Raw genomic sequence first — 26,919 nt, 5'->3', positions numbered from 1 at the left:
CCGAATGTTTTACAACGTAAACAGCAATCGCGTGCCGAATAATTTCTCTGCCGGGAAAATACACGCGACTTGCAGCCCTGTGACGCGCTCGTTCTTTTCCTATTGGAATAACAAAACGGTAACTTTTTGTCGCGAACACGGGGGCAGGAATCTGAGCCAACCGTGAAAATCGCTCGTTACCGAGTTCCAGGTAGTCCCTCGAAAATCTCGTTACGGGAATGAAATACACCTCCGGGAGTTCGACGACCTTCCTCGAAGTGAGTCTTACAGCAAGCACCGTCGTCATGATCCTAAAGACCACCTTTGGTCCTGCGGTCGTCTACGGTTCATTAAGTTGAAATCTGCAGACGTTACACGCGTCAGGGAAATTGTTTTCGGATGGGAAACGTTTTTCGATGAATGTCGACACCGTTTTTTAAACGCGTGAAAAAGCGTACGTGCTTAATAAAAATTTTACACGATCGAACGATTAAATATCAAAATAATAAAAATAATTGAAAAATTAGCAGAAGCATGTTTCACGTTACAATTTTTTATATTAATTATGGATTAATAAACGCGATTAAAATACGAAAAAATAAATAACGTGTCTTTTATGTAATTGTCGGTTGTTTATTTGTAGAATTAAAAGGTACCAATTCTAATTTTAAAAATAGCGGTATTTTTGTTTGATTAAAAAGCGCTTCGGATGATTTTGTTTCTCCATTAAGAACGTAAAGCCTGATCGAAGCGAAGCGAGCGCGTATAAACACGAGGGGAATAATTTGCTTCAATGAACGCACATGATACCGTTGTTGCATTGCTTATTCTAGATCCGGCTTAAAACGTAAATCCATCAAAATTTAGGACTAGAATTTTATTTAATCGTAATATTAAAAAAACAACAGCAGATATTTTTTAATAATTTGTAAAAAAGTAACGCGTTATATAGACATGCTCGTTATCTTTGAGGCGTCAGCGCCGACGTGATAAATCACGAGATTCTCGATCAAAGCACTTTGGGCGAGACCGAGAACCCGCCGAAAGTAAATCCGGAAAGATATCTGCTTGTGCCATCGTTCATTTCCGGCTAACTTCCACTTGCTCGTCGCTTTCCTCTCTCGCACGTCGACCTTTACCTCGGGATTTTGTTGCGCATTATGACATATGGTTTCATGAGATAACTCGCCGCATTTCGACAAGACATTATCCTATCTAAAAAAAATACCGCGACGTTGGTACTTTCGCTTGGCACGCTTCATGTCAAGCGAGAGTAAACGTCAGCTGTCTGTGTTGCTGCGTGTGATTATTTATTTATTTTTTTAATAATTTTATACGAAACAGAAAAATATTCGGATTATTAAATTACTTTCGGAGCTTGCTAGAACGTGAGTTTTAAAACGATGACGATTAGGAAGCTCGAAATTGACGATTGATCTTGGAACAGTAAAATAACTCTTCGTTTTTTTTTTGTTTTGTTTTAGGAGAAGACGCCTCGAGCTCGCCGAACGCATCGAGCTCGCCGAACGCATCGAAAAAAACGTAAACAGATCAGCTCGGCGTCGAGCTGGTCATTTCCGAGAACTCGGGGCGAGAAGGACAGCGGACAGTCGACGATCGGCGCCATCGTCTGTCTCGCTCTTTTTACGCGGTCCTCTCTTTCTCTCCAAGGGCCGAAATCTTCGACGGTTACTTCAGTCTGGTTGCGGAGACCTGGGCGCGAGGACACGTCGGTAATCGCTCCGCAATTACGCGTACTTTCGGCCGCGGATAGAACGTTGTCGCATACAAATAAGTGTCGACGCTGTCGACTCGGGAACGGACGATCATTTTCCGCACGCCTGAGTTATCTCGCTCGTCGTTCTGTACTTCATCTCGCGCTTCGAAAAAGTGTTACGGAACGACAAGGTTACGTTGCGTGGCGGGCGCAGCGCCACGGAGAGCGTCCGCCGTGAATTTCACCGCGTATTATTCGGACATTTCCGATTCCGGGTTCCATTAAAATTTTTTTCGGCAAGTTCCGGCGATCGTCATCACAAATGCGCGGGATTGTCATCAACGGCGACTGCACCTCGCCCGTCTTCTTCGTCGCGGCGAAGATTCTCGTCCGGTTTCGAGTGAAGGACTTTCGGGGAACTTGAGAAAGACAAAGTGCGCGGGGAACATATCGCGGCCCGTCTCAATCGTCGTACGGCACAACTTGGCATCGTTCATTCCGCCGACGAGAGTTAACCTAAGAATCAAAAGGACCTCGCTTTAGGACGACTTGTCGAAGACCCGGAGAAAGTGAGCAACGCTGTGAATATCGAGACTGCAAATTTATTCAGTAAATGATCGTCCGTCGCGCTTCCTAATTTTAAACGTAAAAAATCGCCGCGATAATTCACTGACATTCTTTCGGTCGTTCGTCTCTCGAGTGACAGTGAAGGTGACTATAAAAAAGACTCAGAACAGTACAATATAGTGTCGAGGGATTTCAAGTGCTGCGACACGTCAGGATAATCGAGACCGCTGCCACGAAAGAGAAGGAAGGAAGGAAGGATGGACGGACGGACGGAAAAGTAACCTACCCTAACCTAACCAAAAGCTACAAATGTAAGTAAATTGATTACTCATTAATAATTATTCTAAAAAAATTTATCTAATTAATTTATTATATCCGAATGTAACGACGCGCGTGAATTGGGATCGTTTAAAAAACAGCGCTCTCGTATGGTTTCTTCTAGTTTACATAAAAGCTCGATATAGAAAACTTTAAACCGCATAATTAAATTACGCTTTTCGAACGCTTGACACAAGTAGAATCAATTACCTACTCCGCCTTATAAATTATTTTACTCAGCAAGCTCTGCGTTTAAATGAAAAAGACAGTAATGTATTGCTTGGACAGTACCTGCAAATTGTTATTTATTTGCGTTGCTTAACAGCACGCCCGCAAAGCTGATAGACCCGATTAGGATTTGAAGCGGCGCGATTCATGAATTGTTTAGATTAAAAAGATCGATATGCAGTTTAAATGCGCGCCCTCGCAATTTTCCAATTGAAATTACTTTTAGGAGAATTAATTATCGGACGCGAGTAACGTGGACGGGCGGTGCATTATTAAAATGACAGAAATTCTTTTTTCTCCCTCGCCCGCGAACGTCTGAGAAACAACATTGTGATAAAGCGGAAAATGGAGGAGGGAGAAAAAATAGCGGACGGCCGCAATCAATGTTTGCTTACGTGGACCGCGAAAGAATTTAATTATACCGGGGCATATTTTCTTGCCGCTCTTGCGAAAGCCAGGGGAAAGAGAAGATAGGCTGTTCAGAAGGGCGCGCGGTGAATTCCATTTTCGCGTTCCCCACGTGGATGACGATCCTCCCACCGCTGTCGACGGGGAGCCAGAGAAAAAAAGAAAAAAAGAAAAAAAAAAAGAATCGTCCCCGAGCGTTCGTGTCACCTGCGTCGTTCGCCGCGATTTTGCGAGGGGTAACAAGATCTATTTATTCAGCGCGCGGGTTCGAAGGGGGGATGCAACGAGAATAATTGCGAATTCGCGTTCCCGAACAGTCGGCTGAGATTCGCGAACCGCGAAATCGGGGACGATTATCGAAAACTCATTCATTTGCAATTACTCCGCGCTACGTGCTCTTAAATGTGCGATTTATTTATGTTATCGAATTGAAATTGTATAATTAGTATTGAAGTAGAAATTTTGAAAAAAGCTAAGAAGGTGACGCGTGAGAAAATGAACAAATAAATTTATTTTAATAGGCGCAAAGAAAAAGAGAAAAAAAAATTTTTACCAATTATACATACATACATATATTACGTATATGTATATACATTTATTGGTCGAGTTTTAAATTTTTATTTTTATAATTTATATAATTTTTTTTTTAAGACATATTTAAAATATATTTATTAATAATGCATGGAATAATAATTTATCTTTGCTACATCGCGAGTCGAGCCACGTGTTGTGAGTTGCTCCGTAACGTCGCATTATTATATGTTCGCGATCGCGAAGAAGATAGCGCGATCACTTCTGAACGATTGTACAATCTACTAACGTATCAACACGAGTCGATTTTCGTCGTTACAGATATGCGTATCGAGGCATTTTTTTCCGTCAAATTTGTGCGCTTAAAGTAGAAATCGATGGGAATAAGGAGTAGTATATTATTATTTCGCGTACGGTTATTTTTGCAATCATGTTTAAACAAATATGTGTCGCGCCTTTTCACCCTTTTAAATACCCGAGTGGAAAAAAAAAAGAAACGAAATCTGTCTAGTATCGGTCGTCTAGTCATTGTTCAGCGCGGACCATGTATCTATAGATAAGATCTGAATGTTTTTCGCCGCGTACTTCTACTGCTGTGTTGTGTCCTGGACCTTACGCAAAACTCGACTGCCGAATTCGCCAAGCAAACCAGTTCCTGTCGCCCGCTGCCCGTGCGTCCTCCACCTTGCGAACTTGGAATGCGAAGGCTGCCGGCCAGATGTAAACACACGCACGTACTCACACTACCGCGACGGTCCGCGGGTTCGGCGAACTCGGCAGTCGAATTTTGCGTAATGTCAGCACACGACACAACAGTGGATTAGTACGCGGTGAAAAACGTTTAGATATCCAGCTTTTCTACCTCGTTAATAGTGTTACATTTCTGGTTCAGTGCTGAACAGTTTTGCTAGACGACCACGAGATGAACCACGAATTGGGTGGTAGCTAATTATTCGGTAACGGTGGGAATCAATTTCCACTCGGGTATAAACTTGCGCATTATCCGAACAGATATCGAAATAGCAATCGTACGTTTATGCAAGGGAAGATTGCAATGGCACGTTTATCTCTTATTATTAATTCCATTTAGATGTGCAAGCAAAAGCGGCATATTTGACGCGCATTGTAAAAATTGGTCGCTTGATGTACGATGCGCGATCGAATTATTAACATTCGTGAAAGACTCGAGCCGGGCAGGCTACGTACTTCGTTTCCAGTCGTCATTACCTTTCGAAATGCGATCGTTCCCTACGAATTAGCGATCGTTAATGCAGACGATCGATTAATTCACGCAATTACTGGCTTATAAACTTCGTATTGAAAGGACGGGTAATCATCGAAGCATTATTTCGCGCGAATTATTCTATTTGAGGCGGAAAGTGAAGCTATAGAGAATGAGAATTATAAATTATCTCGGCTCGTGATGTCCATCGTTTGTTTAACCGCGCTTTTACGTCGCGTTTCTAATTTTCCATCGGTTTGAACGTGATCATTTCTAATTGCAAAGCATGTGTACTAATCGCTAGCTGAGGAGAATAACTTACCGCCGCGACGGGGAACGCGGGATTTTTCATTCCGAGTTTGGCTTAGCGACCGTAATGTCATGTCGAATGGAAAAATCGCTCTCCCTTGGTTCTCTTTTGCTTTACAAAGTAGTAGTAAAAAAAGGGTGACTCGAATACTCGGTGGGGTTTTGCGTCATAATCCTCAGCGATGCTTAAAGAGTGTCGTGATTAAAACTCGACCCTTCTCGAACGCTCCTTCTCGTCACCCCTGTTTAAATTTATATGATTTATTTGACGGCAATGTGGATTTATCCGCCGTCAGATTTTGAATTTATTTTCACGGATGCAAATTGTGACGAAACAATTATTTAGTCATTAATTTTTTATTTAATAACTGTTTAAATTGTCGATTAACATTAAGTATCGCCGCGAAGCAATATGAGTTTTACTCGCATATTACCAACTATAAATTGCAAGATATCGCCCAATATCGGTGAGAAAGAGTCGTGAAGAAATAATCGGGAGCTATCGAAACGTAAAAGTAATCGATCGCAGCGACCGCAATAACCTCGCGCGGAAATGCACGTGGCGCTTTTTTGTGTCTGGTTACGCGGTCAGGCCAGAAATTACCTCCACGTACGTACATTTTGTGGCGCACGAGATCTGGCAAAAGGGGCGATAGGAGCAGAAGGGTCGAAAGACTGGGAAGCCCGAGGGTTGTTGACGGGCGAGGGAAGGGGGGCGAAGTCGGGCCGGACTTCGGGGCAATCTGCAGATACCTCGGCTGTGCCTGATTACGTTGCTACCTCTCTAATTACACGGCAACCTGCGACGATACTCGACCCGACTGCCTGAAACGAGGCGGTTCGTGGACCTTCGCCTTCGTGGCCGTACACCCAGGACGGTGAAGAGAGGGATTTTGTCGAGTGATAGCACGAACCGTCGTCAACGCGACTCCTGAGGTGAAACCGTTGCGTTTCGCTTTACGAATGTCGACGGAAAGGCGACAAGATGCGTCGACTTCTTCTCGTTATCGGAGATGCTTTCGCGATATAGATACTTGCAAAATTTATACACATCCTGAGGATGAACTTTAGGAACGTCTGGTATAACGCGAAATACATAGTTTTCTCAAAAACAAATTTATTCATAAGCCCATAGATAATTTATTTATACATAAAAATTCTATATGGAGTTTAACAGAAAAAAAATGATACGAAGAATTTGATATATAATTTCTGAATTGTCGTTTTCGTAAAATATTTTTATCTTCGTAGGTTGTTGCTTAAACATTTATAGAAAAATAATTAAATCTCCTAGTAGATTTTCGGGCCGACATTGCCGGTTTTTATACGGTTATAATCGATGAGGAAGAGGCGTATCTCGGGGGCAAATAGAGCTTCGCTTCCTCCGTAGTCCTTTGCCCCTTTGCTCCGCTTGTTCTCTCGTCGGTTCTCAGACGAAGACGGCGGGCGCCCGCCTCGTCGAGTCAGGAAATTACGCGATCCTTCCCATCCTCGTATCCATTCCGGCCTCACCTCTTTCGACTCTCTCGTCAGTCTTGATTTCGCCTATCAGTTTTGGATTTTTAGATCTTGAGCGTAGTTTTATGAAATTACTTAACAATCGTCCGATTACAATTGCAAACTTATTTATTAATTAAATTAATCGATTTCTAGACTGAGAGCAAATTCCTAAATTATTTACGACCCCCCCAAGAATTATCGGGAATTATTTACAAGTGCGCGTGCACTTTGTGCGTAACCTTCGAGATAAAAGAACGTCCGAAAAGCGTGTGATTAATGCCGAGGCGTGAATTAATTAACGAACGTGATCAGAATAGAAAAGAGAACGAAGGAAGGAAGAGTGTGGCGCACCGATACACGTTTCGCGGCACGCAATGGAATTTACATAATAAACATAATAATAATAACGATGATAATAGGTTAATACAGGGGAAACCCGCGGCCCGGTTATCCCCCGCACATAATTAACTTCATCGGCGGTCGTATCCTAATTACCATGCCTCGAATAATATTTGTTGATAATGAACATTATTATTGCGTATTGCTAAACGGGTCTCCGATGTTCGTTGCAATCGTCCTGCAAATTTAACTCCCCCTTAGTTTTTATCAACCAATAAACAAATAGGATAATTGTGCGTTATTTAGCTCATGCGCTAAATAATCCTTCGGATTAATGAGAATGCGGTGATACAAAAGAGATCTTACAGTTATGCAATTAGAAACTGCTCGTTGATTAAAGCTCGTAGACACGCGGGTAAATAATTATCTTGCGATAAACGCCCGAAATGGATTTTGTCAGAAATTTATTCGTCCGCGTTATATTTTTATGAATTTATTAAGTAATGATCCACTGAACCGTAACCGAAACGCGATCATTGACGTAATGGGAATCGAGCCCTGCCTGCATCTCGAATTTCGCCCTAGGGCCACTAAAGTGACAGACGTTGATTTCAGTTTCCGTAAGCCCGAGGGTAGTCTCACCCTCCTCAGACGGAGATTTTTCAAATCGACGATATCTCTCAAACAGTTTTTATTATTACAATTTTTTTTTTTTTTTTAATTTTTAACGCTTATTACGTATAATAGTGACAATTATATGATTTAACTTATTTACTACTGTAAATTTAACGCGTGGGAGTTGAATTAGAAAAAGAGCGCGGCAGTTTGTGCGGTTTTCTGAAATAAAAAAAATTCGCAAGAAATCGTGACGCGTCTTCTCCGTTCCCGGCTTTCACCTTCGTCCGTCTGATATAATTCTCTGACGTCTGCTCCTCCAGACGAATACGGAATGAAATCGCTTTACGGCCTTTCGACGCTGCGGAATATTAATAAATGCTTCATATCGCCGCCAGCTGACATCTCTAGATCGCATAAGGCACCGTCGTAGAATAAATCCATCCGCGCATTCTGGTGCACCCTGTATAATGCAGCAATATTAACATAAATAATATTATAAAGTATAACAACGAGCAGTAATATAAAAATAAATTTAACCGCAATTGGTAAAAATTGTTTTTTTTTTTTTCTTACTAATAAATATTACAAAGCGCGCGTCATTTACTCTTGCTTTTTTTACATTAAAGAAAACTGTTTTATTATAGATGTGATTCAAGCTGTCGATTCACGCGAATTAATTTTTTTTATACTTATATTTTATATTATAAAATATTTTCCGTCATAATTACGATCTTGTCGCGATGAGTGAGCTCTCGAGTATCTATCTAACCAATTCTTGTTCCGTTTGTTCTAGGTCTGATTCGAAGAAGCTAAACGTACCCTCGTCGTCGATAATAGTGAATATTATACGAATCGTAGCTGGTTCGTCGGGTTTGCTTCGCGAGTTCCGTTTAATTAAATGCAAGAAAATTTTGCTTACTTAATTTTTGTGAACGGGAGTACCGTGTAATATCACGCGAAAGATTGTAATAAGTATAATTAACTCCCGCGTGATTGTAGTTTATTATCCGCGATTTTCGCGAGTGTCCAGTGCGCGGAGGGATGACTCGTCACGTCCCAACTGAGAGGAGGAGGAGGCTCAGGAAGGGCAACATGCTTCAGCGGAGCAACGTTAAGGTGAGCATAATTTTTTATTTGCTTCAAATTAATAGCTTAGCGTTATCTAGACCGCTCTAACATTAACATAATAAAATTTAATCAGTGAAGAAAAGCATTTCTTAATTTTAGAAAAATTTAATCTTGTTTAGATAACAAAACTTTGGTTTTAATAAAAAAAAAATTATTAGAAACGCGTAAATTTTTTTTTTTTATACGTTAAACATTGTTTTGATCTATCTACAATTTAAATTTGATATTTCTTTGTTACAGGATTATTCGACAGCTGTTTAACTCCGCTGCTGCGCATCGATCGGTGAGTCACATTATTTTTTTTAACACGTACATTTTGGGAAAACGTCATTTGGTCTACTAACAATTATTAAAAACTTTTTAATAACTAAAATAATTAAAATAAATAAAATAACAGTAATTGAGCTAATACTCTCGCGACCCCGAGTACATCAATCGAGAAAACAATATACGGCAATAATAGATCCGATTCAATTAAACACATTTTAAAGTAGGATATCCTATATCCAATCATATTAGCTAAATAATTGAAAGAAAAGAATAATTAAAAGACAAAGGATCTTCCGTCCCGAGTAAGGAGAGTGGATGCATTTTCCGAATTTTAGCAGACCGAACTATTTGTAGCGCTTGTTATCGGGACGAGCGAATGAAGCGATCGATGAACGAAGCTGTAGCGCCGTCGTTCTTTTTCTTTTTTCTTCATCATCTGTGCCTTCTCGCTTCCTCCTTTTCTTCACCATCCTCTACCTTCTTTCTTTCTTCGCGTTCACCGCTAATATCCAGACGCTAGGTCGGGGGGGTGGCGATGACTCGGAGGCGGAAATGGAGCAGCTCGAGTCCGGTGAGTCGGTGCGCGTGTTTCATCCCTACTTTTCTACCCCTGATCGCAGCTTCATCCTCGTGCCTTCGTCCACTCACTGATCACGGCTGCACTTTGTCGGCTCTCTACCATACCCGCCCTCTTTCCATTACGATCGTTTCATCCAAATGGTGCGCGGGTGGAGGTGGATTAGGGGTGAACCGCGTGATGAGGGCGCACGAATATATTACGAACGGCGATCGAGAGAAATGTTTTTTTTTTTTTTTTTTTCTCGTGAAAAATTTGTCGCCTCCGTTGCAATGTAGCGCACGAGGTAGAGGGATAGAGAGCGTGGAGAGTAGAGAATAGGAATCGGTGCTACGTGATATTCTCTTTTTCTCTCTTAACGGTTACGTCTCGACACGATTGCAGGTCGTTGGATTTTATGATTCGACCGAAGTGCGATTGTTCGGCTGCTCGACTTTGCAAATATCGTATCGATTTAAAAAATCGCGGCTCGATGTTTCGAGTAAACGCAACTTTGGACTTGAAAAACCCTTGTTCTTCTCGCGTTCTTTTCCTTTTTTTTTTTCTCTCTTGCCATTCTACGTTAGCATAGTTTACCCGCGACAGTAGAGGTATTCCATATTTTTGTGTTTAAAATTCAGGCTGTTGTTTATTTTATCGGGTTATATATTTTATTTCTTAATATTTAAATAAGAAAAATAGTGCGCTGCTTTGTAATCGTATGTAGATAGTAGGTTAACAAGAATTGAGAACTAATTTTTATATGGAACGTTCGAATAATCGTGTATCCTGAACATCTACTGAGCATATTACGTTTGTCTGCATCCCAAGTGTCTGATCATGCTGACCTCCGTTTTCTGAATGTTACGATCAACCCTCTCGGGCAGTTGCGAATCACCAATCTCGCAGGTATCGAGTCGTACCGTGTCGTTCGCGGAAAATTGCGCGGCTGATGAAGGAAAGTCGATAACGCGGCGAGAGAAATATTTTTTTTACAACCTCGGTGACGGACGAGCGCTCGCTATTTGACCCCAAGGTATAATGTTATTTTACGTCTTTATTAAATTTCGGCCTATGTTTGTCAGCGAAGCATAGTTTTCATTGAAAATTGAAAAGCTGAGAAATCGCGAATGCTTCTTTCGCCACGCTTGATAAATAAAAAAATAATAATAGGAAAAAGAAGGATCGCGTTTGATATTTTTAAGAGCGATAAAATTATTAATTTGAATCACGTGACTCAATTTAAAGAATATCTTTAAGTAGAAATTACATGCTTTCTACGTAAAATTATTTTAAGAATAGTTATATAAAAGAATAATTTATGATATTATGATATCTTAAGTATTTCGCGTAGAATTTCTGAAAAAGACTTTGACGACAATTGAGAACGATCGTGCAATTCCATCTCTTCACCCTTAAGCACATGTTCTCTTTAAAGCGCATCGTATAACACACGTCTGTAACGGGTGTCCGCGAAAAAAAAAACATTAACGCCATTAAATTTGACGAAGAGTCGAATCGGATGATAAATTACAACTTTGAAATTACATCGATGAGCATTGCCAATTGTTTGTGCTGTTCTTTTTTTTCTTGGCGATTTTATGCGCGTTTTGCTGTGCAAGCAAAGTGAAGAAAAACAAGAGAAACGTCTGATCAACAGGCTTTATTGCGCTATCACGAAAGAGATAAAATAGATTCGATTCTGTTCAATTCTCATGAATCTTTTCGAATTTTTTTAGTCTGATTTTGTGTGAAAATCTCGCAAATAAAAAATCGTATTTTTTGGACGTCGCGAAATGGGAAACAGTTGAGATTCTTAGGCACGATATAACTTAACTTACATTATGTTAAATAAATATTCGATCCTTGGAAAATAATCAAATTACAAGAGATTAGAATTTAATAAATCGTTTTATTTAAATTAATTTTACATTATTCGTGTTACATTTGTCTACAAAAATCTTTTAAGCTTCGACGTGATTTTGTATCCTCCCGTTGCATATTCGCCTTTTCGGTACTTGTAAAATTTCTCCGAGTTCTCTCTTTCCCCGCCATCCACGGTCCACCGCCTCTTTCCGTAACGACCCCCGCCTTCTTTTATCTCGATCCATCGAGTCGTTCTAGACTTCCCTCGCGGCACGTCCTTGAGTCTTCTGGAATCGGAAACGGAGCTGCCGCAGAAAGATGGACGGAGAAAGTCGTTCCGCGACGGAGACCGATATCGAGAACGACGGGAGCTGATCGAATTACACACGTCCCTTACCATCGCCTGTCCCTCGATACGGCGGAAGGGATTTGGAATTGCAAATATCTAACTCGCTCGGTGAATCCATCCCGCAGGATCTCTTTCCTCGCTGACAGGGTCCGTCGTAGTCCGTCGAAAGCTTTTCCGGTATACTTAGCACGTGCGATCGACCCCGCGGACGTGTATACGCAAATAATGGAAAATCGTCATCCATGATATTATATTAATTAATATTTACAACATTTTAACAAATCATACTCATATATTTGTAAAAAAAAAAAAAAAAAAAAGAAAGAAAGATATTCTCTTTTTTAAAATAACGCGTATTAGCACGGAATACATTTATCACAACCGGATTCTGTTGCCCCCATCGTTCAAGCGTCTCGATTCTGTCCGAACAACCGGAAAATGGGTCGGCAAGAACGATAATCCGTAACGACTCGGTTAAAGATAAAAGGAGGAAAAGAGGGTCATTAGGAGGGTAGGATATAGCGACGGATGCAGGCGGATTATGGAGCTGCACAGAAAACGAAGCCGTTGCAAGAACCGTAGAATTATCTGGACAAGTTCCGCGAACGTCCGTCAGCATCCATAAAGAATCTTATCCGAAGTCAGACGAATCACCGTCACCCCTATAATCGCGATGCCACCCTTTCGATCGCTAAATGCCAATTTTCCCGGTGTCCTTTAATCGCCGTAATAATTTAACCAGGTCTTTTTCTAATTTCATACCTGAGATAACGCAGGCTACGGTAGACAATTTAACTAAATAATCGAATCGAGTCGCTGCGTCTCCTGGATTTTTACGTCGCCAGCGTTTTTAGCTCTCTATTCCGCAAACTCGAAAATCTTTTTAATCTCCTAGATTTCTGTTTCTATTTCTTTACAAATAAAACTAATTTTTGACGACGCGAGATCTCTCCCATTTTTTTCTGAAACGCTTAGACCGCTTATCGATAAATACAACCACTGGCGTTCCACCACGGGCAAAACTCTGACGAATATTTGTGTCAACGGAAATATACAGGCAACCGCGTATATATCTGACCCGGATCGTTCGATAGTATCGATACACCGGGAGCGCGACAGAGCGAGCGGACGATCGCTTATCCGTCGTCACGAGCATTTTTTTTTTTTTTTGCTCCCTTCCCCGAGGATTTATATTTTACCTCGCGATCGCGCGCTGCGACAGGGTGGTCGGGAGTTGGAAAAAAAATCTGTGGGAGCGACCGGAACGAGTACGACCTCGTCGGTGGCTCCTGTAAATTCTTCGGGATATGTATCGATATCGCACACCGCGAGCTTTTACTTTGCCGCGGACGAATAAAAAAAAATGTATATATCTCTCGATGAGAGGGAGAAAGAGCGGGGTGCGCGAAAGCTGTATTTTTATGGAAAAAATGTTGGGAGCCGTCGAACATCGGTATTATTTGCGTGCCGTGCGCGAAGCACGGCGAGCTATCGACGTGAAGAAATTACGCAACCGATTGACGACGGCCAATTGCAAGCGAGCTGTAAATTTTTACCGTCCGCGAGAATTGATTAAAAATTATAACACGCGGGCCGAGAAAAGATTTTTTTTTTTTTTTTTTTTTTTCCTGAACGCTTGCGATTATACCATTCATAAATTAAACCCAGGAATAAAGTAAACGCTGTTCGATTCAAAGTCGTAGATAACTAGGGAGATGATCGGGCACGAGTGGAGGGAGGATCAGACAAGCGCGAAGTGAGCGAGCCTTCGCTCGATACGGCATAAATATTCGCGGCAGCTCGCGACGGGGTCGGAAACGCGCGACGCCGAAATTAGATGACGTAAATTGCATTACACCGGGTGTCTCGGAGCTGTCGCCTTTTCTCTCCTGGGCCGAAGATACCGCCGTTATCGGGAAGAGGAGCGACGGGCCGCCTCAATGTCGGGACATCGATCGTTTCTAAATTATTCGGGGCTGGAAATAGCCGACGCCAGTTTAACCGCTGCCGCCGCGGTCACGAAGTATATTTTTCGTGTACGGCATGTATACACGAACGTGTGCGCGCGCTAGCGTTATCCGGAGTTTAACGCAGCGCGGCCGAAATTTTGGCATCCGGCTTCCATGACGTTTTGTTTTTCGCCTTTTACATGTCGTCCCGGTTACAATGGATCAGCCGTGGGTTACAATGCTGTGATAGCGTTTTGTCCGATTCTATCGTGCCCGTTTTTTATTTTGTTTAAGATGGCTTCCACCCGAATTAGTAGTTATTCCGCACAGCGTTGCGTGTATAACAAATGTACATATATTTTTTTTCACGTTTCTCTTCCATTCAAAGTGCGTATTCGCTTGTCTAAAATTTTAACGAGAAGAATATAAATAATAATTGAACTTAATGTAGCATTTGCATATTATTATTGTTAACAGGACAAAATGCTGAAGCATTATCTCGCGTTTACCAACATCTGTAGTCATTATCTCTTGCGTTGGCCGATAATTACGCAGGTTGTATCGATCCATTTTTTAGGAAACGGTAATGCACCGAAATTAACCGGAAGTACGATGTTCGTATTACAACGTTCATTTTGTAAAATACATGATTACGCGCTGTTTGATCCGGCCGACCGGTCAGCGAAATAACATGGACGATCCCGAGTTACGGCCCGAGTTTTGTAAACTGAAAACCGATTTGATATTAACCCGGGTGAAATTCGAACTTTGCGGCGCAGTCGGAAATACCGCGCGTTGATAACGGCCGCAAAACAAAACCCCTTTCCTTCTCTCTTCCTCTTTCTCTTTCTCTTTCTCTTTCTCTCTCTCTCTCTCGATTTATTTGCGGTGTACTATAATGATCAGCGATCATCCTGAGTGTCATCTGATATCAGTAATCAATATCAAGCGTAGGCTACGTGGCTTCATACAGTCGCAAGTATATGCTAAACTAAAAAGCGAATAATTAACTCAGACTGTATAAACGCAACTTTTAAAATACCGTGTCTAAAATTTGCCTCAATATTATTAACGGGGAGAAATTATATGATCTATGCCCGCGAAAAAAAAAAAGAAGAAGCGCATATTGCAGTTTCCTGCAAACGCTGTGTATGCATTTCGGGTGAGTCAGTCAATAGCTAGCTGCCGTAGGAAGATTCTTAATTAGCCAAACTTAAGGCAATAGCCCGTCATTGTTTTATGCAGGCGGGGTGTTCGATAGGAAGTTCGCGTAGAACTAGAACCGAAGACTCTAGGCTTCAAGCTGAAACTCGCTCTATCCACTGATGCTCCTCCGACAGTAGGGATCTCGCGGTGGCTGGGGGATTAATCATTGAGCGCGGTACTTCGGGATCCGCATGCAAAATGGCTGCGATCGATCCATCGCAACGCCAACGAAATGATTTCGTAACGAGACTCTCTCTCTCTTCCTCTTTCATTCTTTCTTTTCTTCCTGCTTTATCTGTCCATCTATTTGTCTCTCATTTTCTCTTCTCTCTCTCTCTATCTTTCTCTTTTGTTCTTCTTTTTCATTTCTCCATGTTGGTTAGATCTATTCGTCTTCCTTTCTCTATCAGTCTCGCTATCTCGTTTGCTCGCTCACTCTTCCCAACCGTCCGACGTCTGGTTCACGACCTCGTTCTATTCTCGCTGAAATTACGAGCTCTGTCGGCTCCGTCGCGTTTCGAAAGAGCGACCCCGCGTGCAACCGCACGCCACGACGGCGGAAGCTCCGTCGCGACGCTCTTCCTCGCGCGCGAAAAAGGAAATCGGTTTGGGACGGAGAAGAAGACGTTATTTTCGAGCGAGCCTCGTTGCAACTTAAAAACTGAATCGTTAAAACTCGGGAGAAAATTCAATTTTTATACAATAACGGTTTTTTTTTTTTTTTCTATATATTACTTCGCGATGCGATTAAATCTTAATTACATTTTTAAGTTGACTTGCCCTTTATATTGATTTATGACAATTAGCATGCGTTTGTCATAAGATATAAGTATATATATTTTGCCATTTCCCTATACACCGCGCGAAGAATTATAGAGTTTCGATCCCCAGCTATTTTAACGTCACCGATCGAAACCAAGCCCGAGCGACGCGCAAATTTGATTACGTTCTTTTTTTTAAGTGCTGCTCATCCTCTCTCGCGGTCTGCCGATTACCACGGGTCGAGCGCGCGATGTCAATTATTCACGTGTAACGAAATTGATTAGCCCAGGAATGGCGCGCAATGCGTAAAGGCTGCGGTCGTAAAATGCTCTTAATGGTCTTACCTCGTCCGGTCGGAATTAATTTAGCACCGCTTTGTTGCGCTATTATGAGGCGTGCAAGAACTTTTTTTTTTTTTATGATACTTGAAGTGTTTGCCATTACGATGAATGACAGTAGCGGTCTTCTTCCACACAGTAATTTTATAGCGGATAATTAAATCTCTATTACGTCCTGCAATTAAAATCGTAAAATTTTTGGCTATCCGAATTAATATCTATTAAGACAAAATTTTACACCAAAAATTTAAAAAGTTTTAGCGAATTTTGGGATAAATGTCTAAAAATAAATCGAGAAATATATTTCTTCATTGCTGCTTCGTAAGCTTTTTTTTTTGTTATATCGACGACAAAGATCAACGCGATACAGAAGCATGCAACGAGTGACGCGCGAACGTTTTATTTTTGCGTTATCGTTAAATTTGCACAGGCGTGAGGGTCGCGCGAGGTAAACCACAACGGGTTTGAGCATTGTTTCTGATATGGACATTGACGTAAATGTTGGCCACGCCAACGCGAAACCTTCTCGCGGAACCGCCGCGTTCGCTATCGGTCGACGTTGACAACGCGGCGTGCACACATGTCACATGATCGTTATATCGATCACCTCCGGCGTTGCTCCACTTGTCACGAATCTCCTTCGCAACGGGAACGTACGTGATATCTGAAGGAAAAACATCATTCAGAAAAATACCGCGAACGATACTCACCCTCTCGATAAGCTTTCATTATTCGAATAAAAAAAAGTTCATATTTTAATAGCTTTAACGAAAGAAACCTAATACGAATATAATTAGGCAGTGGGCGCAATAAAAATTCATATCAAATATTTTCGAAGGTATCCCCTGCGCGCGTCGTTACGGTATTTAAACTAAATACATTAGCACGCGCTTAATATTCCATACTTTAGTTTGAAAAATTTTTAATTCAGCGAGTAATAATTTTGAAGACGAATATCGTTCAAGCTACGCCAACTTAACGTCTCCGGGTACAACCGAGATTTTATACAGTCGTGCGTGATAAGGCGCATACGGGAGGGGAAAAAAAAAAATAGAAAACCCCACAGACTCGGCTTGACTCGCCCACGCAATCGCGGCGACATTTTTCTCGCCCCCGTTTCAGTCGCCCCCGCGAGAACTATAGTCCACAAGGGTGCTTGAGCGAGCCAACTATGGTCGGTGGTGATGGCGAGTCGCGCCCGAGGGAGATTTTATGACAAACAAGCCGGCAAGTGCCATCTGCGGCTGTCAGTGCCATCGTGCCTCGCTTGATGCCGACCCCCTGCGCGCCACATCCCCGTTCCCTCTTCCCTCGCGTCAACGTTAACAACGTCAAGGGTGGCCTGCTAGCTTTGCCAGCCAAGTGTTTGTCGGGGGATTAGACCGCTCGATGTCCGGTCTTGCTGTTGAATCACGACGATCCGTAGGACATTTCAGTGCAGATGCACTTCGACCCTCCAAGCTGCATCCCTTCCGAGCTATGATCCTATAGGCGCACGTGCGGTATATTTGGGGCAACGTTGCGAGCCCCAAGTGCGAAGGTTCTAATTAGGGTCGCGAGGGAGTTGACGAGTAGTTTTATTGACGGAGAAATTACGAGATATCGTCTGTAGAATATATTAAAAAATACATTTGTGAGCGATTATTTAAAATTTCAAATAAATTTCGAGTCCACTCATCGCTCATTTATTGTTTTTATGGTTCATCGCGTTACTATTTTAATCTTAATATATTTGCAATGACAGCTTTGATAAGATTGTCCTAGAAATTTTTAAGAATTTTATGAAAATTACGACAAAAGTTATAATTTTACGATTTAAATCTGTTACGAATCGATGTATCTTTTTCATGTATAATTGTCCGGGAAATCAAATTATATATTTCTAGTTTTGATTATTCCAATATAATTATATCGCCAAGTCCGCCGCGCGCTTTATCGCTCGACGTCGCTGACTCGGTAACTTCGTCCGGACGCGAATTGACAGGCGGTGAAAAAGGGTGACGGCATTAAGTAGCGCGAAGAAAAAAAAAAAACGAAAAAATAAATCACGTTTCAATCCGACTTTTTGAAGCGATAAAGAACTCGCGGCCGCTTCGCTTTTGCGCCGAGATCATCGATCGAAACGCAACGTATATCTTACTTTTCGCGCTCCCGGTGGGTGACCTGAAAACTTAAGGGCCGAGGACGCGCATCGGTCCCTAAATTTCCCGAAAGCGCCCTCGTCGCGAGCGAGAAGAAAAAAAAGTCGGAAAAAGAAGAGGCGACAGAAAGGATGAGAGTTCTGAAATGAGCGCGAGAAAAGGTAGGCGAGGGGCAAGGTGGAGGGATAAAAAGAAAAAGCGCGAGGAGAAGCGAGCGTGAAAGAGCGGGGAAAAAGAGGCGAGGAAAAAAGGAACGACGTGCTTCTAGAGCCTCGTGCCACCTACGGCGTACCGGAGCGGCGGCTCGCTTGCTTATTACGCGACCGAGTCTCTTCCCTCCCTCTTCATCTTTCGGTTCCATCGCGTTCTCGGTCGACGGCGAAAGTTTCGTCCGCGGACTCTTCGCGCTGAATTCACTCGCGCTGTCTCTCGGATTTCGCGTCTCGTCTCCGCAGCGGAGAAAGTACAGCGGCACTTTGAACGAAGGGATGAGCGAAAGCGGGGTAGGAGATTGAGGCAGGGAGCGAGAAAGGAGAGTAGATATCTAACGAAGGTGGCTCATCGAGAGACAAAAGGGCGCCAAGAGAAAGGTAGAGAAGGAGAGGCATCGGGACGACGAGGAGAGAGATAAGTTTGAGAGATTCGACGTGCGGGGATCGAAGTCTCGTCGGAGAGACACGGCAGAAACGGCGTGGGCGACGGCAGGGGGGTTCCAACCGGTGGTTGGAAGCAGGACCCGGGTCAGTAGTTGCCCATCCACCGGCGGGAAATATCGGCAAGAGCGTGGCCGTGGACGGGGGCGGTCGCTCGGGATAGGATGGGATGGGACGGGATGGAATGGGACGCATAGGGGGATGGGGGATACTTAAGCGCGGCCGTGCGCGCAGAGTGGCGGCTCGTGGCGGCAGGCGAGGGGACGGAAAACGACGAAGGGATGGGACGAGATGTAGCGCGACTCGACTCCGCACGGTGGAGGCGCGCGGAATGGGGCGCGCGATGGCGCACTCGGGGAGACCAAAGGGATGCCCGGGGGGTTAGCGAGGCGGCAGCGTGAGCGAACGAGCGAGGGGATGGGGGAGAACGGAAGCCGGCAGACTCCGCTTGCGAGCGACAACGCTTCCGACCGTTTCACGCTACGGGTGGCCGCGAAGTGACGAATGCTACGCGTTTCTGCCAAGTCCTCTGGCGACCTGTCATCGAGAATTTATTTCTTTCTTTTTTCTTTTTTTTTTTTGGTATTTTTTTTTACTTTGATTTCGAAGAGATTTAACAATTATTCTGCACTTGCGGAAAGACGCTCTCGTATTAGTATATTGTTGTAATACGCTTGAAAACCAAGTTTTCAATTTTTTAATTTTGGTTCGACAAATTAACATTACGATAAATATTTTTTAAAGCATTACGTGAACATTGGAGGGATTAGTTTTTTTTTTTAATATTACATGAAGTAATTAATTTATTCTCGAATCACAAATATCGATACGTACGTGATTAATAAAGTTCAATGTTAATTAACATAATTAGTATGTTTCTATTACGAACAACCCCCGCACACGATTGTTAAGGATTAATAAGCACGCTTTGCATATCAGACAGAGAAAAAGAGAGAGAAATTGCGCTAAATGAGATACAAACTATACCGGGTGTATCATTAAACTTTTTTATACGCACTTTTTATGAAATTTTATAAAAAGATAGAAAGAAATTCTTGAAAAGTTCTATGCCCGATGCTAATTTAGATAAAAATAACAATATTACTAATAATTTATTGGAGAATATTAAGTCTATACCTCGACCGAACGAAACTTGGCGTGACTACTTTAAGACCGAGCGAAGAAGAGCGAAATACTAATCGAACTGTAAAGAGGGGCAAAGGGCTTATAAGTTCGATAACAAACACGGGGCCACATAATACCGATGCTACAACTTGCAGGAATTCGATAACGACGGCCAAAGAAAACTTACAGTCTCGGGCACGTTACGAACGAGCGCGATTTTATCTCGCATTAGCCTACGTCAATTATTAATCCAAAAATGCGCCACCCTCGATAGGATGGCCGCGCCGTGTCACGCCGCGAATATAACGCTTATCGATTTTCGCGGCGCGACTCTTTAATCTTGGTAATCGAGCGAACGGCTGCCCCTCTCGCTGCGTCGCCTATTCATTAACGGCGTAAACGGCGAGTGACAGCTGGCGCGTTGTCAAGTCCCGGCGTGCGTACGCACCCGCACAATGAACGCACGCACGCATCCACATCCGTCACGAACGTATATCCGCGAATGCAGCGCGGTAAACTAGAAAGTCGTGCATGCCGCGAGACCAAGAATTTAGGATTGAATTCCAACTTTTTAATTATTCGGCGCGACTCACCTGATATCATTTTTTTTCCCCCCTATAAAAAATTTCGTTTAAACAGCAATTTTCCGCGGCGATTTTTCTACGGAGGCTATCTCGTCGGTTTAGAGCCGAATTACAATTCTGTCCCTCTTAATTTTCTATTATTTTTTTAACAATTCAATTTTTGTTTAACGTATTAATCGGCTATTCTCTCGACAAATTCCTGTTAAGTTATTGAAACTTTGCAACGTCTACTGTGCGCGCGTAATTGATCTTGTCTCGACATATGCCATTTGGTGACAAAGTAGCGATTAGAAGCTCACCACGGGCGTAACGTGCAACTCTAATTACTTTGGGGTGCACGCGTAAATTCACACTCGTCGCGTGGCATTAGAACTGGCACACGTGGTGCACTAGGAGACCCCGGAGGCGTTTTGCACCCTACCGTTAGGAAAATACGACGCCGGGATCTCTTTAACGCCTCTAATATCTTTAATGTTTCCCCTCCCACGGCGGGGGTCAGACGGTGCTCGGTCAAAGATTCACTTTAATATGCCTATAATATCGGTAACGTCCTACAAACTCGCCGGCCACGTTATCTTTTACGAAGCTCGCGATATCAACTAACGCGCGAGTTACGTCACCCTGTTCTTTTATGCATCGCGACGTTCCGATGATCTAAAAGTTCTATTATTTCTATACATATATACATATATATTTCTTTTTTTCTTTTTTTTGCGTAGGAATAGATGTTAAAAAAAGAATCTAAAGAGTTCTCGATGTATTCGATTTTGCCATTTTAAGAAAATGTAAAAAAAAAATTTTTTTTTAAAGAGACCACTTTTCTGCAACAATATTTTTTCATAAAGCGTGCGCTTAATCGTCCGGCGATAGCTAGATCGCTCGTTATCGCGGATAAAATATCACCGTCACTCGCGAAAGCTTGTCGAAGAGTGCTCGCCCGTCCTTTTAACTTTCCTCCCGTAATATCTCGTAATGTCTCTCAAATTGGCACAAGCCCGTGGAACGGGCAGACGGAGATAACGCCACGAGCTGGAACTCCAACACCTCGAATGTCGAACGGTCGTCAGCGGCGCGGCGTGAAATATTCAGGTCAGCGACGAGAACGTCGACGATCTTGGCGGACTTCGCCCCGTCGATCGATCTGTCGACTCGCGACGCGAACGCACGGCGAATAACGTAGGCCAGGTGATATAAAAATCTCAGATTTATCTTTGTGACCCGTGTCTCGTTTGATTCAACTATTTTATTAATCGTATCAAACGCAAGCGAGCAACTCTCATACATTTGCGTTTAGTTTTACAAATTTCAGATTTATAGAAAAAATATAATTTGTATAAAACTTGAAATTGTCAAGAGGTTCCTTGCCTAAATCCAAAATTCTAACGTCAGGTATATATTTTGCGAAGTACTAAATTTTTGATCGAGGAAATTAGCGTTTGTGAATGGTTGATGTAAAAAAAGCGATCAATCCCAGACCCGCACGTTTCAGGGTTGAACGTTCACACGTGTCTTAGATTATATTTGAAGAAAGATGCGACGCGGTCGGTGACAGACGGCTAGTCGTCCGCAGCCAGCGCGATAAGCTTAATGACACGGTCTGTCGGCGCGATCACCGACGTCACTCCGATATTTAGTCCGGCGGGAATTAAACGGCTGGACGATAACGACGGCGTGGTGGCGGCCGGGACTCTAATATCTCTAATGTCAATTCCCTGTCCCCGGACCGTAATATCGGTCTCGTAACCGGCCGAACGACGGTCTTAATAAACTTACGAGCTCGCGTTATTGCGATTTTATATTTTATTATCGTCGGCGAAGAGAACCCGCGACGATTTCGCGATCATCTCTAACGTCGTTTCAGAGTTATTCTAATTAAGAAGGAAGACCGAACTTCTCTTCTTCTCGAACTATCAGATATTCAATACGTTATTTTTCAAGAAACTATTTCAAACGAAATTAATATTACATGTTTTTTTATTAAATTATTTTAGACGGAAAGCCGTCTTACTTTTCACTTATACTACGATAGCGTTGCAGTTTCCCCGACGATCTCGCTCTCCTCCTCTCCCTTTCTTTCCGCCTCTCTCGTATCGGATAAAATATTAAGCATAATATTTCGGTGGATTCGTCGCGAAAAGTCAGCCATCAGCCGCGTAAACGACGCGAGGCGAGAAAAGGTGGCCGAAGGATGAATAGGCGATCTCGCGAAGTAGGCTTTATATTTATCGCGGCAATAAGGCGAGACTCGACGCCGGGCGTCGTCGGACCGAGAGGGAGGACGTCGTTGGGACAATCGGTGGCCGTCGTTATCATTAACGACGCGACGTCCAATGCGACGTCGGCGTTCTCTCCGCCTTCGTTTCTCTCTTCCTGTCTCTTGCCTTCTCTTCTCCGTTCTCTTTCATCGTTCCCTTTTACCGCCAACTCGTCATCGCTGCCTCGTTTCGTTCCTCTGTCGTTTCGGGTCCCCGCACTCGTTCCAAGATCCATGATTGTCTGGAGACTCTACCGGGTGTCCACCGTATATGTCGCAATAGTTATTCCGGATATCTGCGATGATTTCAAATATATAGGAAAAATCGAGGTTGAACTTTTAATTAAAATAAAACTCATCGATCGAGATGAAGTCGACGATTGATTAAAATTAGAGGACAATAACCTTCGCGGGGGAACCCAAAGGAATCGGTGCAAAAGATTCACTTTGCGCGTCTAAATTTTCTTAGGGTTTCCCGATACTTGATAAAATTTCACGGAGGATTAGCCTGTCTCGTGACGCGCCGCCGAGAGAGATGAATCATCGTTAGCGAAAGTTTCGCTGTTGTCACCCCCTCGTCGCGGTACTCGATTAAAGGCATTAGGATCGTCCGCCGTGGCGAGGGTGCGCTCGGAGGGGGTCCCGGAGACGAGGGGAGGCACGAGGGACGCTTGTTTGTTCGGCACCTGCCGCTTACGCGCGCGTGTACGAGGTCGCTGGTCCCCTAATCCGATCGTGACGCACGTGCGTCAGTCTACGAACCCCCCGCTAGGAGAGTTTACACATTGCCGCCCCTTTCCTCCTCCCGCTCCGAATCCTCCCCCGATCGGGTCGATCAAAGGTGGCTTCGCTTCGAAATCTACCGTGATGAATCTCAATGAGGCATGTGAGTTGCGCGACGTGACTTTCGTTCCGCCTTTTGCTACCGCTCGCTAATTCATTTAACTCCGAAGAACGAACGTGTATGTATTTCGAAAAAGCTTCCGTCTGCTTTTCCCAGCACTTATCCGGATACAAAATTAATTCTTCGAGCTGGATGACTTATAAATGTCTGCTTCCGAACAGAGGGATTGTTATCAATTCCATCTCGCGAATTATATCTCGTCCTATCGATACAAAATTTTGCTAGACTTTTTTTTTTAATAGCTTCCGGACTTTTTCTGATTTTTTTTCAAATTTTCTAGTCAGCTTTGAATGGACTTTACCCCGTGATTGCGGGCAGTCTTGATCCCGCATTATCGAGTATGACGCGCAATGCGTGCTCCCTCATTCATCTCCGTTTCCGATGCGGCACGTGTCACCGCTTGTTTCTCTGCTCGTTTAGAGGCTCGAATTAATATCGTCCGAGGACGTCGCGACGCCATCCCATAAATAAAAGCCGAGAAGGGTCGTGACGAAAACGTGTCGAGGGGATAACGATAGCGCGACGGGGGGTGTCGGAGCCATCAGCGTGACTCGATTTTTGACTTCTCCTCTATTTTATACAATATATATATATAAACGGTGCAGGGCATTAAAAATTGAAATTTATACATATTGATTCAGAAGTTAAATTTAAAAATTTATTTTTTTTTTTTTTAATATATTGATTTTTTTTTACGTAACTATAAAATAGTTTGTAGTTAAATAGTTATTTTGGTAATGGCTCGATAAATTCTCAAAGGCTGAGTTAAAATTCTCATTAAAGGACGTTTCATGATTTCCGAAATATTCTGCGTACTGCACTATGCTTAATTTAATAAACGCGTTTTGGAAGTGCACCGGCACGCGGAATTTTGTATCAAAGACATGAACATAATGGCGGATTGTGCGTATAATCGTCAATGCGTGCCGTCGATGTGACTATACGCTCCCCCACGAGGGTATGTGTGTATGCATGTGTTCATCGTAATTTTATATTCCGTTGCGAAGGGCCGCGGAATACGTAATGTTGAAATAGCTCTATCATTATCATCGACATGTTTCACGTATCATTCTATGGATTATTTTATATATTTTGCACGAAAGTTGGTAGCTTATCACAAAGCTATATAGAGCTATTTACGTTACGTCAAATATTTATAGACCGTTAAAAATCATGGATCAAACCGCCAAGATGAATTATCTAAAGTACGGCGTATTTCACATTTAATTACGTTTATTTACGAGTAGATATATCGTACAAAGAATGAAATAAGAGAGAAAAATCTCCATTAATAGTTTCTCCAGGGATTTTGGGCAACGTAAAAATTCATTTTTAGTTTTCATTAAATCTGACAAAGCTATCGTATCCCAATATTAAAAACTTATAAAAAAAAAAGAAAAAAAAAACAAAACGGTATCTGCGTTTTCAAGATAAATATTTCGATTGAAAAACTCGCGCACCCGGGCCACCTATGTTAGACCCCGGCAGTTTTACATGGCGATTTTTCTTAAAGCACCTAGTGCATCATTATTAAATCGTTATTTCCGATAATTACATTTATTTTCGCAAAAGAGCTCCCGGGCTCTCGCTCTCCGCAATTGATCGCGCGATCGATCACGCTTATTTATCAACGGCCCTCTTTCGCTCTCCTCGTCTCTCTCACTCGCACTCGGTTCTATTTTACATCGCCGTTGTTTTTGATTTCCCTCCCATCCAGCAACGTTTGCGCTTGCCTCTCGCGATCGATCAATCACTCGCGTTTCCCAACGCGTCGCGACGCGTCGTCGGCGCGTCGATGGTAACGGATCGGCGGCCGCGGAATGTGACATTACGGATTTCGCAATAAATGCGGCGACACGCGCGGACGATTTCCCGTAGCGAGCTGGGAAAACCGGGCCGCGGTATAACGACCGCAATGCAGATTTTTATGCGCGACACGCATAATATTGGCGTCGCGGACACGCGCCATGTAACGTGTAACTGGCAACCGATTGCCGCGCTGTAGTTTGGCAAATACCGGGCGTTATAATCACCGAAAGTAGTACGTGATGCAGCGAGGTGAATGGAATCGTCGACGAGGGCGAAACGTCCCCCGCATTAAAAACTTGTCCGCGAACTCACTTCTGCTCGCGCTTCGGTTTGTTATACTAATTCTTTCGAACGGCATGGCGCATAGAAAAAAAAAAGAAGCAGCTACTTTTATACCCGTACTTTTTCCCTCGCATTATGCGTCTTTTCTGATTTACTTAAAAATTGCATTAATCTTATCTAACCCGTTGGGTTGAAAAGATCGGTGACGAATAAAGATACGAACTCAACAAAGCTGTTATATTATTGCAACGCTTTATTTGACCTGGGGATGTTAAGTCCGCTCGGATTAAACTTTTTATCGTTCATTAAAAATTATTACGAATCGACCGTTACAATTACTAGCGGATCGATAAAAGTTCATCCGCTTCGTGTGTGACTTGGTGATGCGACTCGCCAATTAGCGAATATGAAAATGTCACTTTTAATGCACTTTTGCGGTCACGTGAAATGCATCTCGCGCCACGATCATCGAAGATCGGTCGCGCTGAAAACGCCAAGTCCGAAATCGCAAACGATAAGTTACGGAGAACGGCGATGTGATAACTGTAACGTGCACGTTGTAATTAGAGCCCGCGTGTACGCAAGACATCTCGCGCCTTTTTCGCGCAATCATTGTCGGTCAATCGGGATAAATTACAGCCGCGATGCTGCGCGGATCGTTTGACCTTTTATCATGAATTATGAATGGTTGTCCGTCGGCGGTTGCGGTTAATCGTTCCGCGCGCGGGGCCGCGGCGGCGAAAAAAATTGACGATCTCACGCCTTCTCGTGAGCGGAAGCGCTTCTTCGTTCGCCGAGCACTCGTTTCGCGCGTCGTGTCTCGTATCGTGCCCGACCATCTCTCGCCACGCCTCGCGTCCCTCCGCGATATAGCGCCGTACCATCGAGAGCCGTCCGGCGGAACGACTTTAACGAGGCGGCGTCCATTACAAGCGTAAATCGAGCCCGCGCATTAACCGGCGATTTACGACCGGTCGGGCGCGCTTATACCTCCATACAGCGGCAAC

The 26,919-nt window shown here is 43.2% G+C and overlaps 1 long non-coding RNA gene across 1 annotated transcript in view; it reads left to right on the top strand.

Annotated features, from left to right (window-relative positions):
* The window catches only part of LOC139110980 (uncharacterized), a 70,202-nt gene that overhangs the window by 14,531 nt on the left and 28,752 nt on the right, over positions 1-26,919 (top strand). Inside the window, exons 3-5 of the long non-coding RNA XR_011547130.1 lie at positions 1,464-2,574; positions 8,530-8,852; positions 9,105-9,147. This is a non-coding gene — a long non-coding RNA (uncharacterized lncRNA). The remainder of the gene's footprint in view (positions 1-1,463; positions 2,575-8,529; positions 8,853-9,104; positions 9,148-26,919) is intronic.

The sequence above is a fragment of the Cardiocondyla obscurior genome, linkage group LG22 (assembly GCF_019399895.1).
Source record: "Cardiocondyla obscurior isolate alpha-2009 linkage group LG22, Cobs3.1, whole genome shotgun sequence".
NCBI lineage: Eukaryota > Metazoa > Arthropoda > Insecta > Hymenoptera > Formicidae > Cardiocondyla > Cardiocondyla obscurior.
This window is presented reverse-complemented; position numbering and strand designations above follow the sequence as displayed.